Source organism: Mustela nigripes, chromosome 2 (genome assembly GCF_022355385.1).
Source record: "Mustela nigripes isolate SB6536 chromosome 2, MUSNIG.SB6536, whole genome shotgun sequence".
In the NCBI taxonomy this organism is placed as follows: domain Eukaryota; kingdom Metazoa; phylum Chordata; class Mammalia; order Carnivora; family Mustelidae; genus Mustela; species Mustela nigripes.
Window position 1 is genome coordinate 110390761 of NC_081558.1, and position 12347 is coordinate 110403107.

The following is a 12347-nucleotide window of genomic DNA, read 5'->3' on the forward strand; positions in this document are numbered from 1 at the left end:
ATATAGGGTTGAAGGGCAGACAGTATGGCTGACTATTATTTCTCTTGGTATTTCCTTCCCATGACCATTAATAGTTTGCCCATCAATTTGGGCTGTTTTCAACCTGTCTTCATAGCTAGACCAATAAGTCTCTCTACTGGAATCTCTTTTTCCCCCTCTTTTTTACATCCCCTCCCGCATTTTCTTTTGGTTATTTTGGGAGCTGAAATACCAGAAGTCTTCCTAAGCCATCTTTTCCAAAATTGTGCATAGGAAAGACTGCTAGTTATCTACCCATCTATTCTTTCTTCTTTTCTTCTTTATTAACAGAACCCTGATTTGCATGGAGCGCATTTGCAATGCGTCAGCTAAAAAAACAAAAATGATGTCCATCTGCTACCAATAAGGATGTGACACAGTTCTTATCAATGAGGGATAACTAAATGTGTTGAGAGGGGTTTCTAGTAAAGCTCCTTAAAAGGGGATAACTTCAGGGCATGTGCCTTTTGCTCTTCTTTCCCTCCCCTTCTTCCTCCCTGTATCTTGGAGGAGATGCTCTACACAAAACAGACACCTTGAAACAATATGACCATGTGAGAAGAGCCAAGCAAAGAGCCTGGGTTACATCTGAAAAGGCTGGGTTATTAACAGGGCAGATGGGCACTGTGTGTGAACTCACACTGCATAGTTTGTGCACACCATCGCCTCCGCTGCTGCCTTAGGTTGTGAAAGCATGCCTTTGTCATACAGATCCACATGCTGACATCTCTAACACTGTTTGCCGTAAGATTGTGCTGCTACTGGCTACTCTTACCATCTGAGACTTTTTTATACCTAAGTCCTTTAAAATTATCTGTTGGTACCTCTTTGCCCCAAGTTCAAAACTTGATACTTCTTATGAATGGAAGGCCTAAGATCCTCCAGGGGAGTCGTGGTATACAATTTGAAAACAATGGAGTTGACAGCAACTTGGTTAATTTCCACAGATTTTAAAAATTAATATCCACAGAAACTGGCTATTAAAATAGTAGTAACATAAGTGTACCATGAGATGGTTTTACAACACATTAGCCATTTTAAGTGTCTAGATCCATATTTTAAGTTTTGTGGAGGTGAACTACTCTCTTTTTAGATTCCTATTTATTTTCAGCCAGTCATTCCAGCTCTGTATTGTTTTTAAAAGTACAACACTGGAGCAGGTGTAAGACCTACAACTATGGAGGGTTGGTTATTGCAACAACTTTTAAGTTCCAAAAAGTTTTGTGTTACTTAATTGTGGTCACAATAGAATCTACAAATGTACCAGTTTACAGAAAGATCATTTCTGTAGGCACATATATATAATATCAAGCTGTGACTATTTTTTTCCTAGATCACAGGATAGATAATATAGTCTGAGTGTTCTATTTAATTTTTCTGTAATGAGCTGGTATCCACTTTTACATTAGAATAATTTTTTTTCAAAATGAAAAGATGTCCTCTTGATGGACATTTAAGAAGAGAAACAGCAGAATGTGGCTGAGAAATGCAGAGCATTTGGGAGCAGCAGGACCTGAGGGCTGCCCGCTTTTGCTGCAGAAACACCACAGCTGACATCCCCGGCTGCTCCAGGCTCGTGAACTACTACGGAGCTGCTCATGGGACCTGAGTGGCCGTGAGCCCTGACTGTGACACCGGAGATGCTCGCTGTCATCTGCCTTTGCTTCTTCACAGTGCCTTGCCTCATCCCATGTCAACATGTCTCTCTGATGCTTAAAAAGTGTGCTTTTATTTATTCAGTAAACACTAGAATTTGAGTTATTTGCCAAACCCCTCAGTAATGCTGGGAATATAACAATGAAACCAAACAGACCTCCATGGAATTAGCATGTAGTAGGGGGAGAGATGCAAATCAGACCATCCCGATGTATAGAATAGGGAAGTGAAAAGACGATGAAAGAACAGGCTGCTAGGAGGTCGAGTCACTGGACAAGTGGGGAGACCCTCGTTGCCTTGTGCGTTCAGAACTCCCAGCCAAGCTGTGAACGGTAGGGGGGGAAAGAGCAGGTATGGGGCAGTTAGGGTGAGGGGAGTTAGTATTCTGGACAGAGGAAACAGCATGCATGAGGATCTCAAGATGCTGTGAACCTTACTGCTCTGGTGAAGAGAGTAAGAGGACAGTGGCTAGAGAAGAGAAAGCGGAGAGAATGGCTAGATGAGTTTGCAGAGGTAAGTAGAGGCCAAATCACACAATTATGTAAATTATGATAGGATTTTATCTTTTTTCCTAAGCACTCTCACCATTGAAATGTTTTGAGCTGAAAAATCAGGTTAGTTTTCACCCTAGCTGTGGTACTGGAAATGGTTTGGAGGAAGAGACAAGAGAGGGATTGGAAAGAATAATAATCAGGGAAGGGCCGGTCATTTCTATAGCTATTCAAATGAGGCAGTTGCAGAATCTGATGGACAATTTGTAACCTTGACTGACTACTAGTTAGCATTCTCTGCTTTTGAAATGACTGTCCATCTTCTTCACCCTTCCATATGGGTTTCTATGTTTACCACAGATAAACTTTTGGACAGTGGTCATGTCTGAGTTATGAGGTAAAAATCTTTGCTCTTCCCAAAGTACTAAAAGCCACAGTTATGAAAGGACCAAGCAAATAATGGGTGCTTACTACGAGCCAGGCACTGTAGCAGGCCCTGGCATATGGGGAGAGTAAAAAGTCCCTACTGTAGTGGAACTTACTGTACTGAGAGTAAATATTAAGTCTTGCAAGTGTGATTACAAACTGAGATGATCATGTCAACTTGTCTTGTTAGCCACTAACAAAAATCTTAAGGTAGCACTCTTCATGGCTCCCAGACCCAGGGCTACCTGGTATAATTGTGCAATTTGAGTGTTGCACAAAGATGCCTGGCTAAGGAAGCTAACAGGGTTGAAAACTGCCAGAATTTCCCTTGGCAACCCAAACAAGGGTTGTGCAAGGCTACAACTGCCTAGAGGAAAGAAAGGTACCTTTTTCTTTGGTACCAAAGTGTCCTAGAGGTCAGCATGCTCTTCCTCTCAGAAGGGAATTCCTTATTCTCAAGATGGAATGGCAGGCTCTTGCTCATAAACGTGTAGCTGCCTTGAGCACAGAAATGCATGTGAGGTGAATGTTATAGCATGAGTGGGTGCTATTCATTGGAAGCTAAGAAAAGAATGGAGTCTAAAGAAGGCTTAGGACATGGGTATTAAGGACGTAATTTTTTAAGAACAGAACCTATATCCGCAGGACTTAGAGCAGTGTTACACACAGCTAAGCCAAATGAGTAAAGACAACCTCGTGGTGGGACAGTGGAGGAAATAACCTGCCTGTGCATCAGGAAGGTGGTTGTGTTCTGTGGACTGTGTACGCATCACACTGGGGAAAGCTGTGGGAAAGGAAAAGGGGTCATCTATAAAATCATGGATTGTTTTCTGTTTGCTGTGCCTGGCTAATTAAACAAAGCTTCACTCCCTTAATATTAACATTTTTTGGTCTCAGTTTTGAAATCATAGACTCTCAGCTCATGGGAGTGGTCCTGCTTCTGGGGAGATTCATGCCAGAAGAAATCCAGAAACATAAAGCAAAGGATGAGGAGCCAAGTGTCTTGGACTCCTGGCTCTTCCCAATGGTTGTATGATCTTGGACAGGTGGAGAAAACTTCTCTGAGTCTTCATTGTTTCATCTAAAATTAGGAGGTTGCCTTCCTCACTGGGTTATAAGCCTCAAAAGATACTGAGATAAAAATTTGTGAACTGAAAGGTAGTAAAAGCCTCCTTTTTGTCTTGAAATGCCAAGTTTCTAAGTTTTAGATGCCTGCCCCTGAGCTGGGTTGACTGTGAGTTGGCTGAACCTCTGTGTTGCAGGGGTCCATTTCTGAGGATGGGTCTGAGCTCATCTGTCTTCTGGCTGCATCAAGGGTGTTTGACTACACTCTAGTATTGATGACTGGAAAAGGTTTAGTTTGTCATACAGACCCAAGACAAAAGGTAGCTTCCTGATTCAGACAGATTATGTTCTGACCATAGGACATCTATCTCCTAATGGAATCGTGGTTAGTTGAGATCTTTTCTCCTTTCATGGGGACTATAAAGTCAAGGTCAGGCACCAACACCAATGCTCAGGCACCAACACCACCCTTAACAGATGCATGAGGGAGCCCCCCTCCCCTTGGTTGCTAGCTTGTTGGGCATCACAGCCCACACAGGATTGGTTCACTGCTCCTCAGGCTCAGCCCCTCACTTGTTCTCCCTCTGACAGCTATTTTGAGTTAGTGATGATCATAGAAAACAGTGGAGAAGGTAAGTAAAAGCATCTATATCAGCCCTTTTTTCCTCTCTGTTGGTCATTACTAAAACAATAGCAGCCCCAATGAAGTTTAATCCCTCTAACTTCTGACTAGAGCAAGAACCTTAAAAGACATTTCAGTGCAACTTCCCACATGCATAGGAAGATTGCTTTCCCCTCTTTCCAAGTTGTTAAGATGGATGTACAATGTACAATCCATGCCCAGCGAAAAAGGATGTTGAGTTCAGTTTGCGTGAGGATATTGCAAAGGTCAACAGCTGGCTAGGTGGTCCAGGTGAGAGGAAACGTGTCCTTCACAATGAACAAGTACAGCAGAAGGCTAATGACGTCATAAATGCATGTGGGCATTTATGTAGCAAGGTGGTTATCCCCAGGCCAGGACTGGACCAAAACTGAAAAAAAAAAAAAAAATGCTCGGAAGCAAAGCCAAACCTAAGGAAGATCTCTCAGTGTCTTTGTGAAGACCCACAGGGAGGTTTCTTTGTCTCCACACCAAAAATCGTTTTGATTCTTATGAATGACAGCTTTCTCTATGTTGTGGAGACCTTTTTTTTTTTTTTCAATTTTTATTTTCAGAAAAATAAAATTTATTCATTTAAAATAAAATAATTCAATAAAAATAATTCATTATTTTTTCACCACACCCCGTGCTCCCTGCAATCCGTGCCCTCTATAATACCCACCACCTGGTACCCCAACCTCCCACCTCTCCGCCACTTCAAACCCCTCAGATTGTTTTTCAGAGACCTTGATCTAATAACAGATCAAGTTCCTTATTTTCGTAGGCTGCTCTGATGCCCAGAGCACACATATGACCGAAAAATACACAAAAGATGTGAACATATCACACACACACACACACACACGATGTAAAAATAGCCCATCAACATAGGAGAAGATACCCAATCTTAGAGAAATGGAGGTTAAAATCACAAATACCATTTATCACCTTTCAGATTGGGAAAAATTGCATAGTATAATATTATGCAAAGTTAAGAGAAGACTACTAACCCTCATATGTTGTGGATAAAAATGCAAACCAATAAAATCATTGTGGAGGAAATTTAACAGTATTTAACAAAACAACATAATCATTTACCTTTAGATTCAGCAGTTCCACTTCTGGGAATATACCCATTTGTGGGAATCTATACCTCTATCAATATGACCATATGTGTCAGGAAAACATTCACTATGGCATCATTTTGTAATTGCAATACCAAGAACAACCCATCAGCCCAGGAAACTGAAAACAACTGTGATGAATATGCTAAGGGCTCTAAGGGGTAAAGTAACATGCAAGAAGAGATGGGCAATGTAAGCCAAGAGATAGAAATCCTAAAAAAGAACCAGAAAGAAATACTTGAAATCAAAAACATTAACAGAAATGAAAAAATGCCTTTGGTGGCCTTATTAGTAGATGGACACAGATGAGGAGGAATCCCTGAGCTTGAGAATAATATACCAGTAGAAATCTCCCAAAACTGCAGAGCAAAGAGAACAAAAACTGAAAAAAGCAGAATAGAATATCCAAAGACTACGTGATAGTACAAAAGTTGTAACATACTTATAATGGACATGTTAGAAGGGGAAAAGAGGAGAGAAAGAACATATGAAACAATAATGACAGAATTTCCCCCAAATGTCAGGCATTAAGCACAGATCCACAAAGTCTAGAGAACACCAAGTAGGATACATTTTTTAAAAATACTCTACCCAGGTATATCATTTTAAAATTACAGAAAATCAAAGAAAGAAGCCAGAAGACAATCTATAAAATGTGCAACTTTTCTTGAACTCATTAGGTAAGGCTACAGGAAAGCTGGTTATCCTGACTCTAATGAAATAAAGGAGTCTCTAAAAAGGGATCAGACACAAACACTCACTTGTAGAAAAGCCCAGGAAGACTATGGGGTCAAATCACAAGCAAGGAAGAAGGACTCAGCTAACATGTTTACCTAGTTGCTAAAGTCTCGATGTGAATGTGGGGTGATCTGAGAGAACAGGATCCCAAGGAGCCACAAAAATAAGGGATTTCATACTTGCAGGCTTTTCTTGATGGACCCCCTACAAGGTATTCACAAAGAAGTCTGGTTGGCAGAGCGGAGACTAAAGGAGAAAGCACCCATGTAGTACAAGCCTGCAGGACAGGAGCAGTCTCTGCTGCAGGGAAGGCAGGAAGCCTTGTCTGGAAATGTAGCCGCTGGGCTAAGGGCAGCATCCCTGTTACTCCCAGGGGATAGGTGAAGACTGATTATGGCTGGGAGGAGCAGAAAAGTTCTCATGGGCTCAGAGAGACGGAAATTATAATTTCTAAAAGTGTCACATAGAAATAACAGGTAAAATATTACATTTATGGTAAAAATACAGCAACTAGGAATAGAAGAAAGCTATTTCTTCTGTGATAAAGATACAGAAAACCTATAGCATCATACTTAACTGGTGAAAGATGGACTGCTTTGCTGGTAAGTCAAAGTAAGGATGTTTACTCCCAAAACCCCACCCAACATCAAACTGAGTTCAATAAGAAAAAGTGATTTTAGACATATTGAAAAGGAAGAAAAAAAACTGTTTCTATTCAGACTCTTAATCTCATAAAACAAACTGAGGGTTGCGGGAAGTGGTGGAAGGATAGGGTGGCTGGGTTATGGACATTGGGGAGGGCATGTGCTATGGTGAGTGCCGTGAAGTGTGTAAACCTGGCGATTCACAGACCTGTACCCCTGGGGCTAATCATACATTGTATGTTAATTAAAAATTAAAAAAATACTGTTTCTATTCATTGATGAACGATTTTCCATATAGAAAACCTCCAAACTCTACAAAACAGATACAGAGACTCATAAACGAAGTTATGAAGCCACAAGATAATATTTTTTTAAAAATCTATTGAGCTCTATATTGTAAAAACCAGTGGTTGGAAATTTAATTTTCTAAAATAGTACCATTTATAATACACTAAACATGAAATACTTGAGTATAAATCTAACAATATATGTATAGGATTGTATGCGGAAATCTACAAAACAGATGAAAGATGCAAAGCCCTAAGTAAATGGAGAGATACACTGTGTTCATAGATGGGAGAACTCAATGTTGCCAAAATGGCATTGCTCTCTGAATTGATTTAAAGGCTAAACACAACTGAAATCAGAAACATTATAGGCTTTGTTGCACAAATAGACAAATGGATTGTAAAATTTATATGGAAATGCACAGGACCTAGAATACACAGAACAATTCTGAAAAAGAACAACAACATGGAAGCACTTGTATTTCCTGATTTTGATACTTACTCGGCAGCCGCAGTAATTAAGCCACTGTGGGCTCAGTCAAAGGACAGACATGGAGAGGGCAGGAATGAGATAGTTTTATTAGTTTATTTTGGAGTTGACAATTTCAGCTTCATCTTTTCAGCTATCTGGTAGATCCTTTCAGTTTGTAGACTGGTGTTTATTTCTTCTGATAGCTAGCCCACATTTTATATTTCTTCGTAAAGACTTCTTTAAGTTTACCCGTGTTGCTTTGCTTATCTTCTGTTTCATCCATTTCCTTCCTGACCCTTTTTACTTTGCTGTCTCGTTGATTTGTCTTGGCTGTTGACTTGTCTTTCTTTCATGCCACTTCCTAAGTTTACATTTGAGCCTCTTCTGTTTTGGGTGTTGTAGTGGGTCGAATGGTGCCCCCCACCCCAGCAAAAAAGATATGTCCACTGAAAGACTGTCACTGTGATTTTGCAGGGAAAGGAGTTTTTGCAATTGTAATTATAGTGTAGATGTTGAGATGAAATCATCCCAGATTACCTGGGTGGGCCCTAATTCCAATGGCAAGTGTCGTTAGAAAAGAAGGGGAGCAAACATAGGAAAGAAGAGAATGTGAAGTTGGAGGCAGAGATGACAGTGATGCATGTACAAACCAAAAAGCCCAGGGATGGCTGGCAGCCACTAGAAGCAAGGAGAGAGCCTCCAGAGGAGCCTACCTTACTGACACCAAAATGGCAGACTTCCAGCCTCCAGAACTGTCAGAGAATCCATTTCTGTTGTTTCCAGTCCCTCAGTCTGTGTTGATTCTTTCAGGCAGCCCTAGGAAACTAACACATTTAACTTCTTTATTTATTTATTTATTTATTTGATAGCCAGAGAGAGATCACAAGTAGGCAGAGAGGCAGGCAGAGGGAGAGGGGGAAGCAGGCTCCCCGCTGAGCAGAGAGCCCGATGCGGGGCTCGGTCCCAGGACCCTGAGATCATGACCTGAGCTGAAGGCAGAGGCTTAAACCAGAGCCACCCAGGCACCCCATGACACACTTAACTTCTTAAAATGGACTCTTCTTAACTTCTTAAAAAGGGCATCTGGGTGGCCCAGCCATTAAGCATCCGACTCTTGATTTTGGCCTAGGTTTTGACTCAGAGTTGTGAGATCCAGTCCTGCATCCAGCCCCACATTGAGCTCTGCACTGGGCATGAAGCCTGCTGAAGATTCCCTCTCCCTTTGCCTCTCCCCACCCACTTGGTCTTTCTCAGGAAATAAATAGATAAATAAATAAATTTACTCTTCAATCCTGAGATGATTTTTCTTTTGTTCTATTTATTTCTTGAGTTCAGGCAACTCTCTTAATTTCTTCCTGTTCTTTGTCCAAATCCATTTTTGCTTTTAATTTCTGATTATAGGCAGTTTTTTAATATTTTTTATATTTTGCAATACTTTTTGAGGTTATTTGTTTATTTATTTATTTTTAAGATTTTATTTATTTATCAGAGAGAGAGAGGGAGAGAGCGAGCACAGGCAGACAGAATGGCAGGCAAAGGCAGAGGCAGAGGGAGAAGCAGGCTCCCTGCCAAGCAAGGAGCCCGATGTGGGACTCGATCCCAGGACATTGGGATCATGACCTGAGCCGAAGGCAGCTGCTCAACCAACTGAGCCACCCAGGCGTCCCAACTTTTTGAGGTTATTTAGTTCAGTCTAGAATGCTGTCATGCAGTTTTCTTCTACTTCATGGCTGTTTTATGTTGTTTAGATTTGTTTTCTATCTCCCTCAGAATGGTGGAGGATTTTATCCCTTGAGATGTGTTGATTTTCTTTACCTTTAAGTAAGTTTGCATAATTTTCTTCAGTTCTTTTTGTGGATTTGGGTTTGTGGATTCTGAGTTTAATGGTGCCCTCTTCTGTCAATATGTGGCAAAGTACACATTTTCTTAATGTTAGTTTTTGGTGGTTAGGGAGGGATTGTCTCTCTTCCATGTGAAATCCAAGCCTGTGATGTGCGCTGAAAAATATAAAGTTTTATCTTAACGCCCTCACTTTCCAATTCTGTGGTTGAAACGTATTGGCTTCTCAGGAAGAGCTCCCAAAAACATACAGTGTTCTTACATTACCCTAAGTGTTCACCTCACATTTCCTTATATGGAACGCTTTCTTGGGGTCATCCCCACCTTCCCTCCCCGCTTCCCTCTCTCTTGAAACCACTGTTTTGGTATTTCCCACAAAAACAAGTAAATGTAAACCAAGAAGAAACAAGTTGGGGGGAGCAGAGAGGAACAGAATTCAAAGAGCAGAGAGGAGTACAGGGAGTTCCTAAGAGGAGAATGAAATGAAGTCCCAGGGCCATATTATCTAGTGTAGGATTAGAGATTGCCTGGAGAGATTAGCTCTGGAGAGAGAGTTCCCCACAGCCCCCTCAAAACATGAAGGTAGTATCTCATAAGTAAATATATCAAGAAAAGTTTTGTAATTCTGTCAGAATTGGGGGATAAACTAGGGTTATTGCAAAAAAAAAAAAAACACTAAGCAAGCAGCAGCAACATAAATGTAGGGCGCCTGGGTTGCTCAGTTGGTTAAGCATCCGACTCTTGATCTCAGCTCCAGTCTTAATCTCAGAGTTGTGAGTTCAAGTTTTGCACTGGGTTCCATACTGGGCACGGAACCCAATTAAAACAAACAAAAAACATTAACTCTGGGATAGGAAGATTTTAAAAGAAAGAAAATGTAACCACGAAATATGGCTTACTTAATAACATTTGTATAGCAAAAAATGCAATTATTGAATATTGATTTAACCAAACATGGTACTAATAGGATTATATCAGGAGTGGGATATAGAAGTGTGTATGGGTGAAGGGTGAGTTGTAAGATAGCTAAGATTTCATCTTCCATTGTAGAAAATAATTTCTAAAACTGAAAAATAAAAACCAGGATCAAGCTTAGGAAGCACTAATGTCACATTCTCCTGCCTCTGTCCTCCATACTAAATATCTTCACTCACATACCCCCACACCTTCTTTACATCACACTGCACTCTTAAGAGTCAAAACAGGTCCCATGTTCTTCTGAAAGGCACCCCTGTTTGCTTAAACAAATTTGGGCCCTGAACTCTCCTATTTGTAATTTATTACTTTGCTGGTATCTCATATTTTATTAGAGAGCAGTGATTTGGAACTTGCAGCAAATGCTGAGCCCTCAGAGGAGGAAGGGGAATAATAAACATTTAATAGGTACAAATATCCAAGAGAGGAAGCAGCATCTTACTTACTATACTTACTTACTATACTCATTTGCCTACTTCCTATAGGGTGAGGGATGGGAAAGAAAATGGGCTGGCAAGGGCTGGGGACTTGCCCAAGACCGTTCCATATAAGGAAATGTGAGGGACTTGACTAAGACCAAACTGTTTGGCATTCCCCCTTTCCTAGAGGACACCTTCAAACAGACATGGAGAGAAGAGTAAGCAAGAGTAGATGTTCGAGATATTTGTGTTTTTCTCCAGCTTAACAAGGGTTCTGGAGGAAATTACTAAAGCATTTAATACAGCTACTGTGTTAATCCAATTCGTTCCTTCAGAGCCTTCTGTGTGCCAGTAACTACTGGCATCCCCACCGAATGCAATGATGATGCCCTTGTTAATACAATAATTGGAGTCACGGGTTTGCTTCCTCTCTGTAAATCTGCTCAAAGTCTGACCTCATCCAGCCACCCCATCTCACTCATGATCTCTCAATTTTCTGAACTCAGGATATTTCTTTCTGGATCACTTTGGAGTAGACAGAAGGAGGCCCTGCCCAGTTGCCTGAGAGCCCTTCTATCACTGTGGGTCTCCATCCCCCAGCTTCTGCGTGTTTTGCCGTTAATGGCCAGCACCTGTGACCTTCACAGGCTTTCTCTCCTAGGCAGTGGGGCTGCCCATCCTTACTAAGACCTGGAGGTGCCTGGGTGTCTTCCATCTACTTAGAACCCCTTCCCCTCCCCCCTCCCACACACTTTGCTCCTTTGTTAGGAAACAAACAGGTGAAACAAACTGAGGAGTCAATTACTCCCAGGAGTATCTACAGGTCCAGTTGAAACTGGCAATTCACCAGAAAATGCAGCCTTGCTTAACCTCTTCTCCCCTCCTCTCCTGCTTCTGCCACTTCCTTCCTAGTTGCTGCCTTAATAAATCACTAGCATCAGAATCCTTGACTCAGGATCTGATTCTGGGAGAATCCAATTTAAGACAGTTCGTACCAGAAATGGTCCTAGGAAGCAGGCTCTAGGGATGAGATTCTGGAGCTGGTCAGACATTGGCTGGAAGGCAACGACTCCATTGTGGTGATAGGCCCTGACACCCTGCAGCATTGCAGTCACTAAAACTTTCAGCTGGGGTTAACTCAGACGATACACAGTTGGGAGGGAATGTATTGGCTTATTCACTATCGTTAGCATTTGCGAGATAAAAGGTAAATCATAATTACGACTACCACAAAATTTGCTAGCTGGCATCCTTGATATATCAGAAAAGGCTGCCGCCTGCGGCATAGAATTTTATACCATTAAAACAAAGACAAAACCAAAACCAGCTCCTAGCATGGTACTGAGTCCTGATAGACACAGAGGGTCTGATCTTGGGAAATCAAGTAACTCTTGGACCAGAGCTGCCCATCTTGAGCTGAGAGCTGTCAGAATTACCAAGTTGTAATATTGGGCAGGCCCAGCAACAAGTCATTGTGTAACTGGAGTGGTGTGTTCTGGATGTTGCTGGAGCTGGTGAAGAGAACACAAATAATCTGTGAGGAAATCCAGCTC

At 41.4% G+C, this 12347-nt stretch overlaps 1 long non-coding RNA gene across 2 annotated transcripts in view; it reads left to right on the plus strand.

Annotated features, from left to right (window-relative positions):
- Window positions 1-12347, plus strand: part of LOC132011950 (uncharacterized) — a 37317-nt gene that overhangs the window by 12389 nt on the left and 12581 nt on the right. The window contains exon 4 of one of the 2 annotated variants that reach the window (XR_009402464.1): window positions 1453-3696. The exons of the other annotated variant lie outside the window; for it this stretch is intronic. This is a non-coding gene — a long non-coding RNA (uncharacterized LOC132011950). Of the gene's footprint in view, window positions 1-1452; window positions 3697-12347 lie in introns of those variants that run through there. 2 annotated transcript variants of the gene reach the window in all.